This window comes from Microtus oregoni, unplaced genomic scaffold (assembly GCF_018167655.1).
Source record: "Microtus oregoni isolate MIOR12 unplaced genomic scaffold, Mior012 000061F_ref0000440, whole genome shotgun sequence".
Lineage (NCBI taxonomy): Eukaryota > Metazoa > Chordata > Mammalia > Rodentia > Cricetidae > Microtus > Microtus oregoni.
The window spans coordinates 4,404,653-4,428,798 of NW_024543871.1; the positions used below are offsets into that span (position 1 = coordinate 4,404,653).

Consider the following 24,146-nt stretch of genomic DNA (forward strand, 5'->3'; position numbering starts at 1 on the left):
GCAGTCTTGTTACCCTTGGTCTGTCTGAATCAAATGTCTCCGGGTCTTATTTAGAGAATTAAAGAACTGCACATAAATAACAAAGTAACAAGGATTTTATACCCAAGCACAGAGATAATAAACTACAAGAAAACAATGGGCTCTGGGTGAGATTTACTCAAGAGCCCTGGTCACTATCTGGGTCTTCATTTTTCAGGTCTAAGGAAGAATTGTTTGCTAAGTGTTTAGGATTTCTATTATTGTGATAAAATGCTATGATCAAAAGCAACATGGGGGTGAAAAGGTTTATTTAGCTTATACTTCCACATGACAATCCATCATAGAAGGAAGTCAAGACAGAAACTCAAGGTGGGAACTAAAGCAGAGATCATAGAGGAATGCTGCTTACTGGCTTGCTCCGTATGGCTTGCTCAGCCTATTTTCTTAGACACCCCACGTCCATCTGCTCAAGATCAGCACCACTCACAACAACTGAGCTTTCCCAAATCTATCAATAATCAAAAAAAGGCACCACAGCCTTGCCCACAGGCCAGTCTGGTGGGGGATTTTCTCAGTTAAGGTTCCTCTTCCCAAAGGACTCTACCTTTTATCAAGACAAAGAGTGAGGTGTAAATGGTCTTCTGTTTTTATTAATAGACTAGGGTTATGTAAGTCTTTGTTCACTATAAACTCTGGTGAGGGCCTTCTGGCTATATCACAGCAGGAGACATGGCCTCATGGTGTGAGTAAAGAGATCAGCTAGTGAGACAGGAAGCCAGAGAGAACCTAGGATCTGAACTCACCTTAGAAGTAACCCATTCTCACAAGAACTAATGCACAGCAGACATAAACCCATTCTAAACCCACTGCCATGACAACCCAATTGTCTTCTACTAAGCCCCACTTCTCTTCCTCTTCCTCTTTCAAGACAGGGTTTCTCTTTGCAGCCCTGGCTGTCTTAGAATTTGCTCTGTGGACCAGGTTGGCATTGAACTCAAAGATCCGCCTGCTTCTGATTCCTGTGTACTAGGATGAATGACCTGCGCCACTACCGCCTGGCTCTAACATTATTTTCTTATTTCATTTTATAATTTTCAGATAGGGTCTTACACTGTCACCCTGACTATCTTGTTGGACTTGCCTCTGTCTCCGCAGTGCTGGGATTACAAACAAGCACGACCATGCCTGGCGGTAAAAAGTTTCCACGGCATCTCAATATGGAGAAAGGCAAGCATAGGGATAGCACGGCAACCTGGAGCCCTGCTTGGCTTGCGCTCTCTACACACCTCTTGCTCACAAGGCACTTAGTGATCTGGCCTTCACCTACATCAAGCTGCTTGAAACAAAACAACTGCTCACTCTGCCCCAGTAGCTCCATAACAACACATTGATACCCCCATCCCTGCCTTTTGTGGCTTAAACACATTCTGTAATATATCCTAAAACTGGAGACAATGGGCCAGTCTAGTCTGGACTGGTTTTAGATGCATATGTAGTAAGACAGACTGTACCCTCTGAATGAACTTTTAGGAGAAGCACTATATTCATCATCTTATGTCTATGCATGATTATACACACATATGATTAAAACAAGATACTTGAGAAAGGACAAGAAGTACCATTCTCTAGGCTGCTGTCTCAGACTGAAATCAAAAGAGAAAGCAAGTGGAGCAAAGGAATTCATCTTCCTCTGTGTCCTGACTGTGGATGCAATTTGACCTGCTCCTACTCCTATACCTTCCCTATCATAATGAACTGTGGCCTCCAGAGCTACAACTAAGAAACCCTTCCTTCTTTAAAGCGCTCTTGGACAGGCGCTTGGTTGCAGCAACAAGACAAGTAACTAACATAAATATCAACAAAGCAAAGACCTATGTGCATTCTGCCATTCACGTCACATTATGGGCTATACTAGATAGCCCCATTTCCAACGTGGGAGGTTTGGTCCTCCATCGTATAACAAGATGAACCCAGAACCACATTTTTTTCTGTGATTTACTCAACTATACCATGGATTCACACACTGGTTTTATTGATGACTATTTCACAGCAAAGTGAGAGAGTGCTCTGTATTCTAAATCAAATAATAAGTTCAGCCTTCAAGTAGTGGAATGCACATCTTGTTCTGGATATATGTGCTATACTCGAAGCTATGTTAGTTTGTACATAGTCCCTGGTCTTTGCGGGAGGCATGTCCTATAGGCTACCTTTGAACACGGAATTTTGTGTGGTGAGCACTGTTATATCAATCAAGTTACTTGTATCTGTGTTGATTTCTTTTTTCGTTTCTTTTAACTCAATGGCTTGAAATTCCAATGGTTTGACTGAGGACCTCCTGGTAGTAAGCTGGAGAAATTGCTCAGTAGTAAAGAGCACTAGCTGCTTTTGCAGAGGACCCCAGCTTTGTTTCCAGTGCCCACATCGGGTGACTCAAACCCCCCTGAAACTCCAGCTCCAACTGATCTAATGCCCTCTCCTGTCCTCCAGGGGTACCTGTGCTCAAGCGCACAAACCCCTCCCCATGCACACACATATGCACAATTAAGGCTTATTTCTCTAATTATTTATTTTAACATTTAATTGTTATTTTGTGTGTATTACGGGTGTTTTGCCTACGTGGCTGGCACCTGAAACGGTTGTCACATCCCTGGATCTGGAGTTACAGATGGTTATGAGCATCCATGTGGGTGCTGGACACCAAACCCATGTCCTCAGGAAGAGCAGCCTCTGTTCTGAACCATCTCCCCAGACACACACACACACACACACACACACACACACACACACAAAATTAAAAATAAATAAGGTCAAGTGTAGTGGCATATGTGGTTAGTACCAGCACTCAGTATGGAGAAGCACATTATGAGTTTGACGTCAGCGTGGTGTACATAGTGAATTCAGGCCAGCCAGGGCTACATAGAGAGACCCTATCTCAAAAGCGAAGAAAGAAAAATCTTAAAAAAAAAAAAACCAAACACAAACCTCAAAAGATTTACTTTTCATTCCTATGATCTATCTAATGCAGCTCAGGAAACAGACTCTGTCCATCACACTCAGCCAACTGCAACTAGAAGAAGACGAATGGAAGCGAGCTGGAGCAGTGAGTGGTGTTCCCTGTGAAGCCTGGTGACCTGAGGGGCAGCCCCAGAATCCACATGGAAAATTGCAGTCCACCAGTGCACTTATCTCTAAATCCCTCAACATCCTTTTCTTTTTTCTAGTTTCCCACTTCTAACTTCTTGCTACCATTATGTGGAAACAAGACTGAACGCTGTGCAGTTCTATCCAGAATTGTAATAGAGGCGCTGGGGATGCAGGTGTACATTGCTCACCTAGGACACACAAAGCCTTGAATTTTATCGTCAGCACCACAAGAATAATGAAATAAAATAAATGAACCTCCTGGTTGAACTGTCTTATTAATCCTAACCATTGATCTATAAATACTTTGGGAGTATTAGTATGCATATTTATCTCATATGCAAATAACAGAAATTTGAATTTATCCTCTCAAAACCTCAAACTATTTTTAACCTGTATGCCGTTTTGTTTGTTCTTTGTTCTGTTTAGTTTTGGTTTTGAAATATGATCTCACGTACCCCAGGTCAGCTTCAAATGCACTAGTAGATTAGAATTTCCATCCCCCTGCTTGTTCCCCACAAGTGCTGAGATTACAGCTGTGTACCACCATACCTGGATATGCTTACACTGTTTATATCCTTATTTTATCATTAAATTTTATGGATTATTTTTATTTATGTGTGTGCACGTGCACATGTATGAGTACATACATGAGGTATGCAGCTGCCAACGGAGACCAAAACAGGATGTCGATGTTCTGGAACTAGAGTTAGAGGCAGCTGTGAGCCAGCTGATGTAAATTCTAGGGATCGAACTCTGGTCCTTTGGAAAAACAACAAGTGCTCTCAACTGCTAAGCCATCTTTCTAGTCTCAAAAATTGATTTTTAGGGTTAACTCTGGCAAATGAGAGGGCAGCTCATGGCCCAAGGTGGCTCTCCTGAAAGATCTCACACCAGGTTCAGCAGGGGAACCTGAGAACTGAGCAGCTCAATACCCCAGGCCTCTGACAACACCCCTCAGACAAAAAAAAAATAGGAGAAGGCTCAACTGTGTGCAATGACACACAACTGGGGGAGTGATCAGCCTAGTCCTTCCCTGCCTCTCCCCCACATCACAGCTCTCCTCAGGCTGTTATTTATTCAGATGAAAGGCACCCAAGCTCACCCTCATTTTCCATCCATGAGAATTGTGTCCTGACCTCCAGGGCAAGGCACTCATTGCTGCTATTCCTTTTCCTTAAAAAAAATATTACAGTTATTTGGCCTGACACACATCTGTAATCCCAGCACTCATGAGGCAGAGGCAGGCAGATCTCTGTGAGTTCAAGGCCAGCCTGGTCTACATAGTGAGTTCCAGGCCAACCAGGACTGCATAGCGAGATCCTGTCTCAAAACACAAAAACATATCCTATGTATGTATGTATGTATGTATGTATGTATGTATGTATTTGTGTGTGTGTGTGTGTGTGTGTGTGTGTGCACGCACACGCACAAGTACCATGGCACATTTGTGGAGCTTAGAGGACAATCTGAAGGAATTGCTTCTTTGGTTCCACCATATGGGGCCTGAGGATCAAACTCAAGTCACCGTGCTTGGTAACAAGCGCCTTCACCTACTGAGTCATAGCACTGGCCTCCCAGTCTTTTCCTGAGTCCTGCAAAAACATCCATTCCAGGTTTCTGTGCTATCAGCCAGTTTGTAACTTGGCAGGACACTCCTGGCCATGCAGAGGGCAATTAGGGATGGATTTTGTCCAAGAATGGGAAAAACAACAACAACAAAACAAAACGAGTACTGGTTTCTCCTCTGTCCAAGCTGCCTTTTCCCTAAAGGAACACAAAACTTCAAACACTACTCCCTAGGACCTCACAGAGAACCTTTGACACATACTAACCCTCAGAATCCCAAGAGGAAGGCTGAGATAGACAAAGGCGGCATCTATGGCAGCAAATCCCCCTTCTACCCCTGCCTATCAAAGACATGCACATCACATAAGCAGCAAGAAGGAAGGGCTCATTCAGAGCTGCAGCCATGGTTACAGAATGAGCCAGGCTCTCCATAGCACCTATGAGGAGACAGCCTCCCACTCAGGGCTCAATGAATGCTAATCAGACCATTAAGCCAACCTCAGTCCTCCCTGGATGCTGTCCTCTGGGCTCCCGCTGTTCTCCAAAGCTCTCAGGTTCAAACAACTTCTGTGGGCCTAGTTTGCCCATGTGTCCCTTACCATCCAAGAATAACCTGCTGTTTCCTCTCTCACACAGTGAGTCAAGGGTCCCACTTACTTCCTGACTGATAGGAAACCCCTGGCACTCACCCCCAAGTCCTCCAGCACAGGGACACACAGAACTGGGCTCCTCCCCAGCCAGAGCCCCGTGTGTTTGGAAGATTCAAAGGGGAATGAGTAGCTGTGACCTGCACAAGCAACCCCTGAGCTCCCACAGACAGGCGGGAGAGGACACACAGGTCAGCACACTGTTGGGCACAAGCTGGGGAAGGTCTTAAGAGGCAAGAAGGGCTGTGAAATCAGGACTGCTACCAGCAAATGGCTCTGCTAACTCCAGCGAGCAGAGTCAGTGTGAGTTGAATTGGCTTAGTTGAGTGGGAGCAGACTTAGCCACCATGAGAGACCTGGAGGGCACTTGAAGTCCTGCTGTTAGTGAGGGTAATTTAGCAGGTTTGAGAGAGCCAGGATGCGCTGGAGGCTGGAGAGAGTCACACTCAGCTACAGCTCAATTGATAGTAATGGCCCTCCAATTCCAGGTCAAGTGATGGCTTCTGAATGTCCAGAGCAATCAGGCCTCTCTCTGCATGTAGGGGCCCAGCATCGTTCCGGGCAGTGGTGGGGAGGTGCCCCATCACAGGGAGACACAGGGCCAACCTTCAGCTCTCCTGGACCTGGAGAATTGTCTAGGAGATGGGAGCCAGGTTTTGCATTTGACATGTCAGGATAAGCCAAGCATGGTGATACAAGCTTTTAATTTAAGCACTGGGAAGCCTGAAGATCAGTAATTTAAGGCCAGCCTGGGCTATCAAGAGGTCCTGTCTCAAAAAGAGAAAAGAAAACTCCAGCAACAAAAACAAATCAGGACAGAGTGTGCACAGAGGGCTATTTTGTTCCCGTTTAGGTGATATTGGAAAGCCTGACAGCATCAGAGCAGAGGAAGCTCAGGGGGCTTTACTCTGAGTGATAGCCCAGCAGTGTGCCCTTCAGACCATGAATCCTTATCCAGTTCTGCCTAGAGGTGGAGTGGCTGGGGACCTCTTCTGGGAGGATGCACCCTAGGGAACTCAGTGTCAGCTCTGACATGGACACTACCTTCTGGGCATGCTGTGAAATACTGTTTGTAGTAACCTGTTGGAAGCAACCTTTGTTTACATGCAGGCTGCATATAATGAAGTAGCTAACAATCTTGAAATTCACCAGAGAACTTTATCAAGGTTCTTCCAGGACCCCTGTCCAAATCAAAGGAGGAAATAGAAGGTTTTTAGTCTTCAAGGAAGTCATTCCAGAAGAGTTTGAAGAACATCATCACTGCTCTTATTTCATTTTAATTGTAACTAGTTCACACTGCACAGTTCTCTATTTGAAGATTCAGTTCTTTTTTTATTTGGTCGGTTGTTGAGGATGAACCCCACAGTCATGTGCTCATTAACCAAGCGTCCCACCACTTGGAGGCCCATTTCAGTTTGTTTTTTTTTAATGTATTCAGGATGTTGTGTGGTCATCATCACTATCTAATTCCAGAATATTTTCATTACCACCAAAAGAAGCCTTGAATCTCTCAATTCTCCCATCATCCCCTGGTAACTTTTGATTTACTCTTTTTCTCTCTGTATTTTACTGTTCATACATTTCATATTAGTGAACTATATAATATGGTGCCTTAAGGAATTGACTCCTTTCACATATACCCTGTTTTGTTTCTGTTATTGCGATAAAACACTGTGGTAGTTTGAACGAATACGGCCCCTACAGACTCATAGAGAGAGGCATCATTGAAGATGTAGCGTTGTTGGAGTAGGTGTGGCCTTGATGGAGGAAGTGTGTCACTGGGGGCTTGAGGTTTCAGAAGCTCAAGCCAGCCTCCTCATTCTGCTGCCAGTGTATTCAAATGTAGAACTCTCAACTACCTCTCCAACACCATGTCTGCCTGTGTGCTGCCGAGCGTCCCACCATGATGATAATGGACTAAACCTCTCAACTGTAAGCCAGCTCCAGTTAAATGTTTTCCTTTATAGGAATTGCCATGATCAATAAAGCACTAACTAAGACAAATACCCTGACCAAAACCAACACAGAGGAAGAAAGGGCTTAGTCGACTTACAATTCCAGGTGTCAATTCATCATAGGGGGGGAGTCAAGGCAGGAATTTGGGCAGCTAGTCATCACATCCACAGTCAAAAACATAGAGAACTGCACCCATGCTTCCTGCTTGCTCTCACTACTCAGCATGTTTTTCTTATTCTTATACCATTCTGGATCCCCGGCCCAGGGAATGAGGCCACTCACAATGGCTGGCTCCTCCCACATCAATTGACAAACAAGACTCTTCTCCATAGATGTGGACCTAATCTAGACAAGTTTTTAATGAGGCTCTCTCCCAGATGATTCTAGGTTATAAGCTGACATTTAAAGCTAACTAGCACAGCCGCGCGTGGTGGCGCATGCCTTTCATCCCAGCACTCAGGAACCAGAGACAGGTGAATTTCTGTGAGATTGAGGCCAGCCTGGTCAACAAAGCATGTTCCAGGACAGCCTGAGCTGTTACACAGAGAAACCCTGTCTCAAAAAAACAAAAAATAAACAGCCTCCAGATCTAACTAGCACAACAGGGAATAACGCTTTCAAGATTTATCCATGTTTTAGCATATATCAGTATTATTTTTATGGCTAAATAGTAATCCATTTTTGATTATACCACATTTTGTTTATTCATTCATCATTTGTTGCCACTTCTTAGGATAATACTTCTATGAAAACAGATATACATATATATGTATATGTACGTATGTATATGCATACACACACACATATATGTCTTTACTTGGGCATATACCTAAGAATGAAATTACTTTGTTATATGGAAACACTAGTGTTTTGAAGAATGACCAAATAACTTCTCCAAAGTTACTGTGCCATTATATAACTTTATCAGCTAGGGTCCCTTTCTTCTTCATCCTTGCCAGCATTCAAAAATATTAGCATATATCAGTTCTATGTAATAATGGGTTTCATTACGACATTTTCACACATGCATACCACGTATTTGATCACATTCACTCCCCATTATATTTTTCTTTCTCAGTCCTTATTTTTGTCTCCCTCTTTTGATTTTTATTGTTGTCATCCTGTTGATTTTCTTTTTGAGATGTAGTCTTGCCATGTAGCCCAGCCTGACCTTAAACTCAGGATAGTAGCCACTGCTGCAATTATGCAAGCATCCTTTGCTATGCGCTGTTCCCTCTCTCTCTCCCTCTCTCTCACTCTCTCTCTCTCTCTCTCTCTCTCTCTGTGTGTGTGTGTGTGTGTGTGTGTGTGTGTGTGTGTGTGTGTGTTCCCAGTGACTTTGCAGTGCTGTCTTGTGGCTCTGGTTTACATTAATGACTAACAAGTATCTCTTCATGTCTTTAATACTCATCTCATCTTCTTTAGAGAAATGGCTTTTCAGATGCTTTGGCCAGTTTTAAATTGAAGTTTCTTATGTTTGCCAAATTATAAGATTTAGTTAGGTATTTTGGATGAGAGTATTCAAGCTCATTAGTAGATTAATAACTTGAACCTGGCTTTGTTGCCATAAGTCCCTTGCCGTGCCTCCCCACCCCCACCCCAGCTTCTGGAGTTAAACATTTGTGGTTTCGGGTTACAGACAGAAAGTCCTCTCATGGGACAACTGGAGCTCCCTCTGGTCTCTTTAGAGCCTTGCTGGGCCACAGCCTTTGTCTGTGCTGGGCTTCTGATGTTCTTGCTCTATTGCCTTTGGCTCCTGTAATGACCTTTGTAATCACTGCCATGCTGGAGCCTCATGTCTCCTTTAGCAATCTGACTCCATTTGGTACCTTCAAGTAGGAAAGTGTGTCCGTTATCCATCCATTTGTAGAAGAAGGAGAATTGTAAGACTAAGCTAACCAGCACAGTATTAAAACAACTGTAATTTGACATCTAGAAGCAAGAAAGGCCTAAGGTCAGCCCAATTCCAAAGTGCATATTTTTGATCCTTCTCCATTATTGCCTTTCTGTTCATTCTCAATTCCAATCACAAAAACAAAAAACAAAAAACAAAAAAAACCCTTTTTGAGACAGGATCTCCCTATGTAGCTATAGCTGGCCTGGAACTCTCTATGTAGACCAGACTAGCATCCAACCATGAGATCTACCTGCCTCTGTCATCCAAGTGCTGGGATTACCGGTGTGTGCCATGTAGCCTGGCTATACTGGTTAGCTTTAAATGCCAACTTGACACAACCTAGAATGACCTGGGAATAAAGCCTCAATTGAGGACTTGCCTAGATCAGGTTGGCCTGTGGAAGTGTATGTTGGAGATTGTCTTAAGTGTTAACTGAAGTGAGAAGATGAACCCTAAATGTGGATGAGTGGCACCATTTCATGAGCTAGGCCCCCAAGACATAGACGTAGAGAAAGTTAGCTGAGCAGAAGCAAGTAGCTGTGCAAGGATGCATTACTCTTTCCCTCTTTTCTCTTGACCGTGGATGTGGTCTGACTAGCAGCTTGAGTTTGGCTTTGACTTCTCTAATACGATGGACCTTAACTTGAACTTGTAAGCCAAATAAATCCCCTTTCCCTAAGCTGCTTTTTTTTGTCAAAAACAACAGAAATGAAGCTACAAGGCTCTTCTTCCTCTCCGTTCCCTTTCCCTCAATCTCCTTTGTCAGTTCTATTGCCTGTCTCTTGCAGTGATCCTCCCGACTCTCCTTCCTGGGTGTCCAGATCACAGACATCCACACATGGCTTTCTTGTAATCTCTATCTTGTCATCTTGTCATCTTGAGTACATATGTCCTTTATCCCACATTTCACAACATACTGGATAAAAACTAGGCTCTTGCCAGTTGTGGTAGTTCATGCCTTGAATCCATGAGTTTGAGTCCAGCCTAGCTTACATAATAAGTTCCAGGACAGCCAGAGCAACACAGTGAGACCTGTCTCAAGAACAACTTGGACCTTAGCATTCACCTCTGAGTCCTGCCAGCAGCTCTTAAGAGCCCTTCCTCCCTCACTTGGCCCGTGCGGATCTGACAAGAAGGACGGAACTACAAATCCCAAACTCATGATAAGGAAGTGCTGCATACATTTATGGGTCTTCCCATTCCATTCTCTGCCTCTCTCTCCCTTGCCCTGTGCCCTGGAAGCTGACCTTGCCACAGTCTGTATCCCATGAGCTCTCTTGATCACTGGCTTCCACTTGGCTTTGGCCTGTGGTAGGCAACATGCCGTGACATCCAACTGAGTGCAGAGAAAGAGCAACCTGAGGACTTACCAGTTGCTGTTCTCTTTATGCCCAGCCATGTGTGACATTATCCTTTCCTGGGAAGACATGAACTAACATCTAGTCACCCCAAATAGGGTGCCGGTGACAGAGCAGATAAACGATTCCGCTCGGTGAGTCAATGTGTTGTGAACACAGTATGCCAGAAACATACAAACAAACTTGTGCCTTTCCACAATGCCAGAATGTATTAAATACAAATAAATTCGCAAGGTGGAGAGGGTATAACGACAGCAATTTGTCATAAAATCTGCCTACCTTGGTAGCTTGGCAGAGAGGAATGCAGGTTCTTTTATTCCAGTTGTATTTACTAATATTAACACTCATCACAGAACCCAGTAAATTCATCTAGCTCTGTGCCCGTGCCTGTGCCTGTGAATGTGTGTGTTACAGAATGAAAAGATGAAGCACCAGTGCTCAAGAGGAGGCAGAAGTGGGTTGGAAAAGGTCTGCATTGGAAAGCTAATGCATCAGACTAGTGCTGGCGGAGGGGAGGGGGAGGGGCTGCGGGTAGAAACTGCTGCTGCTGTCAGCCTTGAGGGAGGCTTTAGAATTGAAGGGGAAAAGGCCTCGGCAGGTTCAGAGCAGGAAACGGGTCCTGTCCAAGTCCAGACAGGCAAACACGTGGGAAGACAGTAGAGTGGCTTCCATCACCTGCCGTAAAAACAAGCCACATAGAGTGGTCATCAGTACACACCGGGTATCGGATGATACATCAGTGTAGGACCGTGCCATCCCAGTGCCGGTGTCCATCCCTTTACGGAGTGCAGGTGAAAGAGTTCCACCCGTTCCTTGATAAGGTCCTAGGCTTGGCTTCCCTGATAAGATTTTAATATGTCCATGTGCCCCCGCAGTTTCAAGCCTCCCCAATAAATGCAGAGGGTGGTTCCCTCTCTGTTCCCAGTAATAAGTCCCTTATCAGTCTGTGTTGGGTGGGTGGTGCCTGACAGATGGTGCAATTTCTGGGTCCACCCAGTGCGTGCAGTCTTCTTTCTTCCTCAGAATGGAGTCGAAATCTGCTTGTAAAATGGTGTCTCCTATAGCAACGCCTAGCCTGCAAAAAACACTGTTTCATTCAATACTGGAATCGCTTACAATAGGGCATAGTCTGATCTTAACACAATAAGTTTAATTGAACCAGGCTACTTACAAGAGAGTAAGTGGTTACCCACAGGAGCATGGTCAATTAATGGCAGGCAATTCTGCCACCAAAGGAAATGTCTCCTCGTCCCAACAACTGTTAACTGGGTATTGCTCCTTTGGGAGGGGTGGGGCCTCAAGGGCTGTCACATGAGCTTCCTCCCCTTCACAAGGAAATGTATGTGGGCCAAACCTTGTGAGGGAGTCCCGTGGGTAAACGCAGAAGCTCTTACTTCAAAGCAACAATGACCATGTCATGGCGAAAGGACAGCATGATGTCCCAATGGCTACAATGGCCACTGGGCATTCCCTTTCCACAGCTTCCCTTCTTGCCAACTTTTAATGATGTCTCTTTCTCTCCTTTCAAGGTGAGGGCTGGCTAATCTTGGCTGTCAACCTGACTACAGCTGGAAGTGCCTAAAACCCAAGCAGGTGAGCACATCAGTGAGGAATTCAGCCTAATCTGGGTTGGCCTTCTGGTAGCAGCCCATATACAAGGATATGGAAGAAAGAAGCTTTTGGCTTCTCGCCTGCTTGCCCTCACTTTCACTGGCAAGTTCATCTGTCCTGCTGCTGAGTCATTCCTTCTCTGGTGTTAGAACCAACTTTCTTTGGGATTCCAACATAGCCTGAAGACCAGCTCAGACATCAGCCTTGCCGAATGAACAACTACCGGATTCTTGGCCTTTCCTTTGAGAGATGCCATTGCACTAGCCTGACCACAGCCTGTAAGCCACTCTAATAAATCCCTCTTAATATATACTCATCCCTTAAGTTCTATTCGTTTAGAGAACCCCGATTAATAAAGCTAGTAATGACTTTCTGCTGTTATCACCTGGAAGCCATTATGAACCTGTAGCGATTCCTTTCTCCCTGCCTACATCTGCATTCAACTCCCCTCACATCAACCCTTTGAATGAGCCATCTGCTTCCTGCCAGGACTCTGCCTTATACAAGCAGGGCAAGGAGGGGCCATAAAACTGGGGTCAGGCAATGCCATTTACAGTGAGTCTGGGCGGGGGGGGGGTGTCTCCAACTCCTCAAATAATGCATGGATTGGGGCCCTAAAAATAGGCAAATACAAACCCTAATGAAAGATGCAAGAGCAGGACAGTGGTGATGCATGCCTTTAATCCCAGCACAGAAGAGGCAAAGGCAGGTGGATTTCTAAGTTTGAGGCCAGCCTGGTCTACAATGCAAGTTCTAGGACAGCCAAGGCTGTTACATAGAGAAAATCTGTCTTGAAAAAAAAAGAAAAGGAAGGAAAGAAAGAAGGAGAGAGGGAGGGAAGGAGGGAGAGAGGCAGGGAGGGAGGGAGGGAGGGAGGGAGGGAGGAAGGAAGGAAGGAAGGAAGGGCAAATGCCAAGAGTCACTGATGTTTCTTATACAGTTCCAGGACATTTGATGGGAAAGTAAGACAAGGCAAATAGGTTTTGCTAAACCTACCAGACCCTAAATAAAATGGATGGCACTGTCTGCTCCTACTTGTCTAACTAGATTGTACCCAGGGAGCTTAAGTACTCTGTTTCAGACTTCATAGGAATAAAAAATCTTATCTGAACCAGAGACAAATCAAGTTGCCATTGCCTTTTTAGTAGGGCAGTGTCAATACTGGATGCTGACCTTGGACTTGGTGATGGCTCTGCCTTGTTCCAAAACCAGTTAGATGACACTATAATCTAGCCTAGATAGCTAAATGAGCTCTTGGAAAGAAAGTAGTCATCTAAGAAGATGAGGACGGTGTGCCTCCTGTTTGTGTTCATTGGTCCCATGGTTGCAATTCAACCATGCCTGGGCATGTCTCGTGACTTGGAGAGACAGGCAACTCAAAAGTAATATGGTGTCAGTAACAAATTGCACAAGGCCCCTGCATAAATGAGGTTTCAATGAGCATCTGGGGAGAGGATGGTAACTATTTTTCATGGGTATTGATTTCCCTGCCTGGCCTCAGACACACGCGGTTGGACCCTGTGGAGAAAGCAGTTGATGACAAAAAGTGATGAATATGGCTTCCAGCTGCAGTTTGATAATGTGGGAGAGAGTACTCTCTCGACACCCACAATGTGAGATTTCTACAAGATACACACATTCCTGGTAGTTGGAGAGACGGTTCCGGGGTTGAGAGCACCTGCTGTTCTGACAGAGGACCCGGCTTCAGTTCTCAGCACCCACATCGGGTGACCCAAAACCCTTCAGTGGCTCTAAAACTCCTGTTCCAGGGGATCCAACACCTGCTCCTAGCCCCTGCTGGCATCAGACACACATTCACTTCTATACTTAAAAATAAGCAAATGTTTAAGCATGTTTCTTTGTGGAGGTTTTTTAAAAATTACTCAAAATTTGTCAATAAGGAATAGTATGGTGCTTGACAGTCTGAGGCAGAAATAGCCCAAGCTGGGGCCTTAAAGTGAGTTCTCAGCTCATCTGAACTACAAAGTGAAACTCTGACTCAAGTGGTTAAAAGTGCTAACTGTTCTTTCAGAGGACCTGGGTTTGGTTCCCAGCATCTACAGTGGCTCACAACCATCTATAATTCCAACTCCAGAGGTGCAGATGCTCTCTTCTGACCCTGTCAGGCACCTGTACTCATATGCACATAACCCCACATGGGCAGACACACATACACATTATGAAAAATACTGTTTAGTTTTTTTTTAACAGCAAAGCAAAATTATGTTGTTTTCTTATGAGTGTAAAACTGTCTAATAGGCCTGTACAATGATTGTTTAGTGTTCTACAGAAATTGATCTCTTCAATACAAAGCTGAATGTATTCTGATGTGGGAGTGTCATATATCAATCTGTTGATTTCATTGGCTAAGTAATAAACAAACTGCTTGGGCTCATAGCTTAGAACATAGGTGGGAGGAGTAAACAGAACAGAATGCTGGGAGGAAGAGGAAGTGAGCTCGGAGACTCGACAGCTCTCCTCTCGGGAGCAGACGCCTCAGACAGAGACGCCATGCTCCGCTCTCCCAGACAGAGGCGATTCAGCTCCGACCCAGGATGGACGTAGGCTAGAATCTTCCCGGTAAGTGCACCTTGGGGTGCAACACAGATGATTAGAGATGGGCTAAATTAATATGTGAGAATTAGCCTAGAAGAGGCTAGATAGAAATGGGCCAAGCAGTGTTTAAAAGAATACAGTGTCTGTGTAATTATTTCAGGGCATAAGCTAGAGCTAGCCATGTGGGCGGCCGGGGTGCCGGGGACGCAGCCCCCGCCACTCATATTACTACAGTATTCTAAGTACAGACTACCTGGCTTCATTCTGTCCTGGAGGAGGGAAACAGTATAAAGGACGTTAGCGGATTGACTGCTAAGACTGGAATATAAGACCATACATTAGCTTAAATATAAGTGAAACAATGTAAATTATTGAAGTTCACTGGCCTATGCTTGGATAAAAGAGGACCACTGTTTTGTGGGGGAGCTGTTTGTTTTGTTTTGCTTAGACAGGGTCCCATTACGTAGTCCTGGCTAGCCTAGAATTCTCTGTGTAGACCAGACTGCCCTTCACTGAGAAATCTGCCTGCCTCTGCCTCCCAAGTGCTAGAATTAAAGGTGTGTGCTGCCATGCCTGGCAGCACTGTATTTTTTATTTCTTTCTTTCTTGAGATATGGTCTCACTCTATAGCCAGGCCTTGGCTACAGAGTATAGCTAATTATATATTCCAGGCTTGCTTATTAGTTCGTAACAAGCATCTTGTCTTAGTGTCCCAATTGCTGGAATTAGAGGCATCGGTACATCTGGCTTTCCATATTCTTTAGGAAACAAGAATGGAAATGATCTTGGAGGAAGGGCCAGGATATATATTACATTGCAACAGTTGAGAGAAGGTACACAGACAGACAGACAGATTAAAAAAGATGGAGCAGTGAGTAGAGACATTAATCACCAGGTCTGACAACCCGAGTGCAATAGAAGATAAGAACCACCAGGCGGTGGTGGCGCACGCCTTTAATCCCAGCACTTGGGAGGCAGAGGCAGGCGGATCTCTGTGAGTTCGAGGCCAGCCTGGTCTAGAAGAGCTAGTTCCAGGACAGGAACCAAAAGCTACAGAGAAACCCTGTCTCAAAAATCAAAAAAAAAAAAAAGAAGGTAAGAACCAACTCTTACAAGTTGTTCTTTGACCTTCAAATGCATGCATGGGCATAGGTACATGTGCACACATGCACACGTGGGTGCTCGTGTGTGTGTGCGCGTACACACACACACACACACACACAATTTGATTTTAAATGAAAAAGAGAACGACCACATTAAAACATTAGGTAAAGAATTAACAGGAAGTGAGCCTGGGTAATTGATATATGGCTATCCTTTATACTAGTTTTATTCTAGTTCTCTTCCTGAAAATTTAAGATTCTCTTCAAAGTCTAGTGGAGTGACTCACACCTATAATTACAGCACTTGGAAGGCCAAGGCAAGAGGACCTCGCATGAGTTTGAGGTAAGTTTGGGCTGCAGAATAAGAACCTGCCTAAAAATGATTTCTCCTTAAATGAAAGGTAAAGAAACCAAGCTACAAGACAGAAAGATGGCTCAGTGGTTAAGAGCACTAGTTGCTCTTTCAGAGGCTGGATTCAGTTCGCAGCAACCACATGGAAGCTCACAACTATATTTAACTCCACTCCCAGGGGATCGATGTCCTCTTCTGGTCTCGGGTAATGTCTGCTTCCCCCAGGAAACTTCACGAAAATAGAGATTTGCCTGTTTTGTTTGCTGATTTGAGAAGGGTCTTCCTCAGCACCCTATGCAGGCCTTGAAGTCATTGTATGGCCCAGGCTGGCCTGGAGTTCACTGTCATCTTCCAGACCTAGTCTTCCAAATGTTGAGATTACAGGCATGGTTATGTGTTGTATTCGCGGCTCTGTTTATGAGCATCAGGACATGCTTTAAACAGTACTTACAAACACTGCTATTTTTTAGTGCTGATGCCAAAACCAGGCACGCACATGGTGAACATGCATATATGCAGGCAAATACACACATAAAAAAATCTTTAAAAAAACAAACCAAACAATAATGTCTTCCTTCATTAAAGCATGTATAATTAATATACTGAAACTGTGACTCCACTAGTCTATGAGCAATCACAGAGACTTGTGTCTTCATCATCATGCCAGAGCCTGGGGGTGGGAGAGCTCTTCACGGGACAGGAGGCAAACAAGGTACAGTACGAACATGCGCAAATTGGTCAAACACACTGAAAAGGTGAATACTTCACAGGAAGGGAATGGGCTGAAAAGGGTTAGTCTCTGGGTAATGTGGGAGATAAGGGTTCAAGTAAGTTAAAACCTCTGCTGGTGTTCCCACCTAAAGCATCTCCAGGCTGCCTGAGAGTCCTGCCTCTTCCCTTTAGCTTTTGGTGGACACTGCTGGCACACCCCTGTGAAGTATGCATTCTGGATTTCTCAGCTCTGAATGTGTGTAGGCTTTCCTCAGGTTCAAACAACTCTGCATCGGCTGTGTTGAAATGGACCATCTCCTGCTATCTTGATACCCGAGCAGACACCCTGAAATAGGCATGAACATTCCCACCCCACCTTCAACAAGAAGATATGATTATGAGGCACGGAGAGGTCACAGGATCTTCTGAGAAAGATGTCCAAACAAGTGTGTCTCATTAAATCTGTAGCTAATGAAGGCTGTGACTCACCGCACATCCATCACGGTTAATTGCTCTTACTGCTGCTTTTAACTTTTTTTTTTATCCACTCATTATTCTTTTCGGTTTTCAATTCAGTGGCCTCACTCTAATTCACTCATATATTAATCTCTTATTTTCTTAAGGCAGGGTCTCATGTAGCCCAGGCTTAGAGTCTCACCCTGCAGGCCCTACCTATCAAGCACTGTATAGGCATACAGTCTCAGGCCTGGCTTTCACTCATACAAATTTTTAAAAGTTTTCTTGGAGGCAGAGGTACACTTGCCTAGCACACACAAAACCCTGGGTTGCCTCTCCAGCACTGCAAACCAAACAAAGAGAAATGTTTGTAAGCTGTGTTTAGAGATGCTATCCTTATCCCCATGGACAGTGCACTGAATACCACAGATACAATCCCATCTGTAATGTCAACACTTGGGAGGCTGGGGCCTTCCTCCTCATTGGGAGATTGCATGAGCTCTAGGCCAGCCTGGACCACACAATGGCTTCAAGCCCAGCATGGACGACAGAGTGGGACCCTCCTTAAATGAACAAACAAGTAGATAAAACAAACAAGTCTCTTTTCTCGTGGAGTTTAGTAGGGGAAGCAGACATTACACAAGTAAGTACATCAGAGATTGCCTTTGCAGGACTCAGTATGTCAGGCTGGGGTTGAAACTCGGTTGGCAGTGTTAGCCTAGTGCGCAGGAAGCCTTGGGTTCCATCCCTAGTACCGTATACCTATAACCCCACGACTTGAGAGACAGGAGCAGGAAGGATCAGAAGTTCAAGGTTATCCTCAGCTACATAGAGTTTGAAGCTAGCCTAGAATAAATGAGACTTGTCTCAAATATTATTTTAAAAATTTGAGCATTTGAAGAAGAATATATATTCCTAAATTGAGGACTTGATACTCCTAAATATCTTTATTTTTCCCCTTGCTCTCTCTTTTAGTACTGAAGATTAAACCCAAAGCCTTGCCAACGTGTTAAGCCTGTTCTCTGCTACTTAGTCATGTTTTCAAGATGAGACTTCCTTAATGTAATATTTATTAATTCAAAACTTCATATACTATATTTTGATCATATTCAGCCCCAGCTATTCCCCCTACCTCCTCCCAGATCCAATTCCAACTTCCCACCTCTTCCCCACTACCCCATACTCCTTTCTTTTTATATTGTGTTATTGAGACAAGGTCTCACTCTGTAGACCTGGAATGTTCTACACCACATTAACCTTGATCGCACAGAGATCTGCCTACCTCTGCCTCCCAAGTGTTAGGATTAAAGGGCTGTGTCACCACATCCACCTCAAGATTTTTGAAAGAAGCATCTTATGAAGCAACCTTTTACAACATCTAGGCAGGATGCGGAGAAGCCACAGCCAATATTGCAGAGCAGAAGCTAACAAAGAAATGGGCTGTGGACACCCTTCTGCCTGACACAGCAAAGGAAGAAAGGGCCTTCTACCTGAATTAGGGGAACAGTAAATATTCTCTGAAATGAACTACCAGACAGGAGGAGCTTAGTCTCCCATGGGAAACAACCCACCAACTAGCCCAGAAAAACTCATCCAGGGACAATTCTCCGCAAATGCTTGCCAGGCCTCTACTAAGGCCAAGCCAGTGTGACAGCCAGAGGCTATGGGGCCCTTCAGAGGGAGATGAATCTAGAGGAACAAATCAATAAAGGACATGCCCCAAGTCCCTGATGTTCTTTCCTTTTCACGTCAGCACGGCTCTTTACCTCAACCTGTCCCAGTTTGTTTGTATACAGAACCTTGCTAAACAGCCCAGGTTGGCCTGGCACTCACTGTGCAATCCAGGTTGATTTCAAATACCTGGAAACTCTCGCCTCAGCCTCCCAAGTGCTGGAATTCCTTCCAGGCCTGTGCTACCACAGCTGGCTTCACAATCTGACCCTGGACTTTCCCATGTCACTACTCCTTCCCTTGTCACTACTCCTTAACTGATTCCATGGTGTCTACTGAAGATCATGCTCTGATCTTGCCATCGCTTTACGGCTCAACTTCCAGTCTCCTTCATTCTTCACCCCTTTGCCTGAGATGTTTTCTTCTGCTAACCAGCCCCAGCTCAGCATGTACTTTGGAATATGATTTGGACAAGAGACTCTGCTATATTTGCTTTGGCCCCAAGTGTCAAACTTGATGACACTCATAAGTACTTATTAAAAATTACGGTGTGTGTGTGTGTGTGTGTGTGTGTGTGTGTGTGTGTGTGAGGGCGCGTGCGTGCATGCAGGCACACCATTGAGTGTGGAGGTCAGAGGTCCACCTGAAGGAGTAGGTTATTTCCTTTCACCATGTGGGGCCTGGAGATTGATCTGAGGTCTTTAGTCTTGATGGGAAGTGCCCCTACCTGCTGATTCATCTCCCAGGCCTGAGGAGCACTCATTTGTGGCTGACATAACTTAGTCCTGACTCCAGTTCTGTTCAGTACTCTCCCCCCCCCCGCCCTGCTTGCTGGCAACCACACTCTTGAAAAGATTAAACTCATCAAGAACAAAGACACTAGACTCCAAACAAGCAGGTTCAAAGTACACCTCATCAGAGGTGCAAGGAAAATGACTGGGGAGGTTATATGAAGTTGTGAAACTAGTATTTCTTGTCCTTGCTGGATGATGAAATTCTGAAAAGAAAAAGAAAGGGAAGGCTAGCTAAGAGTTCCAGCATGTATGGGAAATATGAAATCCAATTCCAGGGTGTAGTTACCGCTGGAGTTAGGAAATCCATCTCCATATGTCTCTATAGCCAAGACATAGAGAAGGAATTTTCAGCTGGGGCTTGCTGTATTTATTTTTCTTTTCTTTTTGTTTGCTTGGGTTTGTGGCGTTTTGCTTTGTTAAGGCAGGATGTCATGTGGCCTGGCTTGCATTGAACTTACTGGGTAGCCATGATGACCTCGAATTCCTGATCCTCCTGCCTTCCCGTCCTGTGTGTTGGGATTATAGGTATTTGAGCCACCAGGCCTAGTTTATTTAGTGTTGTGATCAATCTAGGGCTTCACGCATGCTAGACAATCTACCAACTGAGCCATATCACCAACCCTATAGTTTATTTGGTTTTTAACATTTGTCCATTTATTTGGGGGAATTATAAAAAGTGCCATAGTTCAAACGTGGAGGCGAGAGGACAAACTACAGGAGTCTTTCCTTCCACCATGTGGGTCCCAGGTAGCAAATCCAGGCCTTCAGGTTTGGCGGCAAGCACCTTTACCTGATGAGCTGACTGCTGGCCCCTTCCTTCCTTTCCTCCTTTTGTTTTTGGACTCTACCCACTTCGTAAAAATATTGACATCATGATAGTTCCATATATTTAAAGTGGAAGATAATCTGTCAATAAAAGCTATTTCATATAGGTATATGTTACTTAAAAAGTCTGTCACATAGCAGGCTCATTTGGTACCACCAAAAACTTACAATACAAATAAGTGACTACAAAGAAAAACATTACTAAACCAAGGCACACAGGAGCTACACCACATCTCAGGGGAGGGTCCAAATAATTCCCTCCATGTTAGAGGAATCAAGTTCATTTGTCATGGTGTGCATTATCATAGTCCCGTAAAGCAGGGGCTACCTAGAATTTCTCCATTTAAAAATATTGAGGCGAAATTCTGTCTGTATATTCAGGAACACTCATATATCTGGTTACATACAATTCTCTCACCATGCAAACAAAACCCTCAGTTAATTGTTTTCTAAGGTCTAAATAGGTCAAATGAACTAATATTAGCCATGTATTGACCAAGCTGTTAATCAGAGGAGCACAGACAGAGATCAGGCTGTTTAGCTGTTCTGCCTCTTTCTTGTAGTAGGAGGACTAGCAGGTTTCAAAGTGGGGATTTCATTAATGCAACAAATGATAGAAGATGCAAGAAAAGAGTTTTCTCGTGTCCAACAGACTTTGCCATCCTATAATACAACTGTATGTGTATAGGCAGAGGCAGTGGGAACAAAAGCAGATCAAGACAGGTGTGTAAAGGGGATGCCGAGCTAGCGCATGACACTAGGAAACCCATCTCAAGTCTGTCCAGTGCCACTTCAGCAATGGTGCTTTACCGACAGCCTACAGAATGGGGAAAGACCTTCACTAACCCCACATCAGACAGAGGGCTGATCTCCAAAATATACAGAGAACTCAAGAAATTGGACACCAAATGATCACATAATCCAATTAAAAAAAATAGAGTACAGACCTAAACAGAGAACTCTCAACAGAGGAATTTAAAATGGCTGAAAGACATTTAAGGAAATGCTGAACATCCTTAGTCATCATAGAAATGAGAATCAAAACAACTCTGAGATTCCATCTTACACCTGTAAGAATGGCCAAGATCAAAAACACTGATGACAAGTTATGCTGCAGAGGTTGTGGGGAAAAGGGAACACTTCTGCATTGCTGGTGGGAATGCAAGCTGGTATAACCCTTTTGGATGTCAGTGTGGTGATCTCTCAGAAAATTAGGAAAAAACCTTCCTCAAGACCCAGCAATACCACTTTTGGGTATATATCCAAAGGATGCTCAATCGTGCCACAAGGACATGTGGTCAACTATGTTCACAGCAGCTTTGTTTGTCATAGCCAGAACCTGGAAACAACCTAAATGCCCCTTGAATGAAGAATGGATAAGAAAAATGTGGTACATTTACACAATGAAGTACTACACAGCAGAAAAAAATAACAACAGCTTGAATTTTTGCAGGAAAATGGATGGAGCTAGAAAACATTATTTTGAGTGAGGTAACCCAGGCACAGAAAGACAATTATCACATGTACTCACTCATAGGTAGTTTTTAAGCATAAAGCAAAGGCCAGCCTACAAACCACAATCCCAGAGAACCTAGACAACAATGTAGACACTAAGAGAGACTTACATAGATTTAATCTATATGGGAAGTAGAAAGTAGAAAAAGACAAGATCTCCTGAGTAAATTGGGAGCATGGGGACCTTGGGGGAGGATTGAAGCGGGGAGGGGAGCAGAGAAAAATGTAGAGCTCAATAAATATCAATAAAATAAAAGACAAAAAAAAGAAAAAAATGGTGGTTTACTTGGGCGGGAGTGGGAAAAACTAGTTTGGCTGAGAAACATTCAGTTCTTCCCTTACATGCGCAAAGAAAATCAACAGGAATTTTAGAGGTCATGGATCAGAAAAAAATGCAACGGCAACTCCTAGTCTCCTCAGCCAAATCAAATGAAAGAAAACAGGTAAAACTATCTTTCACTCTAAATACCTATCCATGTATTCCACTGTAGCAATGGGTATTTGATTAAAAGAAGGAAAAAAAAATAAACACCCCCTCACAAACTTATTATTAAGAGCTACCATCATCTGGAAGTGAATAGACAAATTAGTTCCCCCCAACGACATTTTGTCTCTAAAGCAAAAAAGCTATGTAATACCTTACATAAATTAAGCAGCGTGTTATAAAAATAAAGCAGTTTTGGATTAAAGATATTACACTGTAGCTGTGGTGAATTATGAAGCACAAGAATATATGCAGTAATCAGGCATTTTCAGTCTAATCAATCTCCACGGTTATCACTTAATTTTTGGTAGTAGATAATGACTGGCCATGTATTTTGATACTTAAGTCTCAAATTGTAGAGAAAAAGAAATAGTGTATTAGAGAAACCAGGTTTGAAGACTATACTTTCAGGGATCATTTCTATAGTTCGTTACTTGCAACCAGGTTTGTATTTGACAAATGACTGCAATGCTGAACACATTTCTTTTGTGCACTTGGTGATTTGTTTTGCTGTCGGTCCTTGTTGTGGGTCCTTGTTGTCGGTACTCAATTTGATTCTTCAATATTCATGTTGTCTCCATCTACAGCCTCTGATATTGCTTAATCTTCCTTTTCATCATATAGATCTGTTGAAATGAACTGTCCAGCTAATTTAATATCCATTCATTGGTCCCCTGACCACCACTGAGACAGATGCAGATACCTTGTTTTTCAGGATTCGTTTAATGGGTCTATGTGAGGCCACTGAGGTTGCTTGATTGCCCTTCCTGCTAACTCAAGTAATATTATTTCCCTTCTTGGGTCTTCAATGCGGTTGAAGACTAGATAGTTGTAATTACTTTCCTCTCATGACTTGGTCAAGTTATTTATACTACAATACTTAAACTCTTTAGGATAGGATAATTGAAACATTTATCACATGTTTCTTGCTTGATATTGTTTATGCTATAGTAATTCTAATACCTGATATTTGTTTTTATTGTATATAATTTTGTATTAGGCTTAGAACTCTCTTATTTAAACAAAAGGGGGAGGTGCTGTAGGAATTACTACAGCAGTAGCCTTTAAGTTACCCACCTACTTGGGCGTGGCCTCATACTATAAATGTCAATGTAAAGTGTGTGGTTGCCCTCTCTTCTGGCTGCAAGATTTGGTTGCTGTTCCCCATTAGAGCAGAGGACTGTGATTTGTGAATCTACCCCTAAATAACCCTTTATTATACTCAATTCTGAGATTGTGTGGGATTTCTTTTTAGCGTCCGTCTTCAGCCATTGCTGGTTGCTCCAGCTGTCAGCTCAGGGTTCCTGCTGGCATAGGACAAAGGGGTGGTTGCTGTAGAAACCCAAGGTTTAATTCACTACATCTGTTGTCCTGGAAACCGCTACCAGCCTCACCTCAACCAATTGCACAGCAGACTTCTCAGCTGGGCGCCCTTTGCTGCCACCTGCACTGTATCCCACAGGCTCCAGACGAGGCCAACCTAGTGTCCCAGGGCAGAAGCAACATAAACACTGAAGCACT

The 24,146-nt window shown here is 43.9% G+C and overlaps 1 pseudogene; it reads left to right on the forward strand.

The window, feature by feature from the left end:
* The first annotated feature begins 23,020 nt into the window (after positions 1-23,020).
* Positions 23,021-23,131, forward strand: LOC121439533 (annotated as a pseudogene).
* The last annotated feature ends 1,015 nt before the right edge of the window (positions 23,132-24,146 follow it).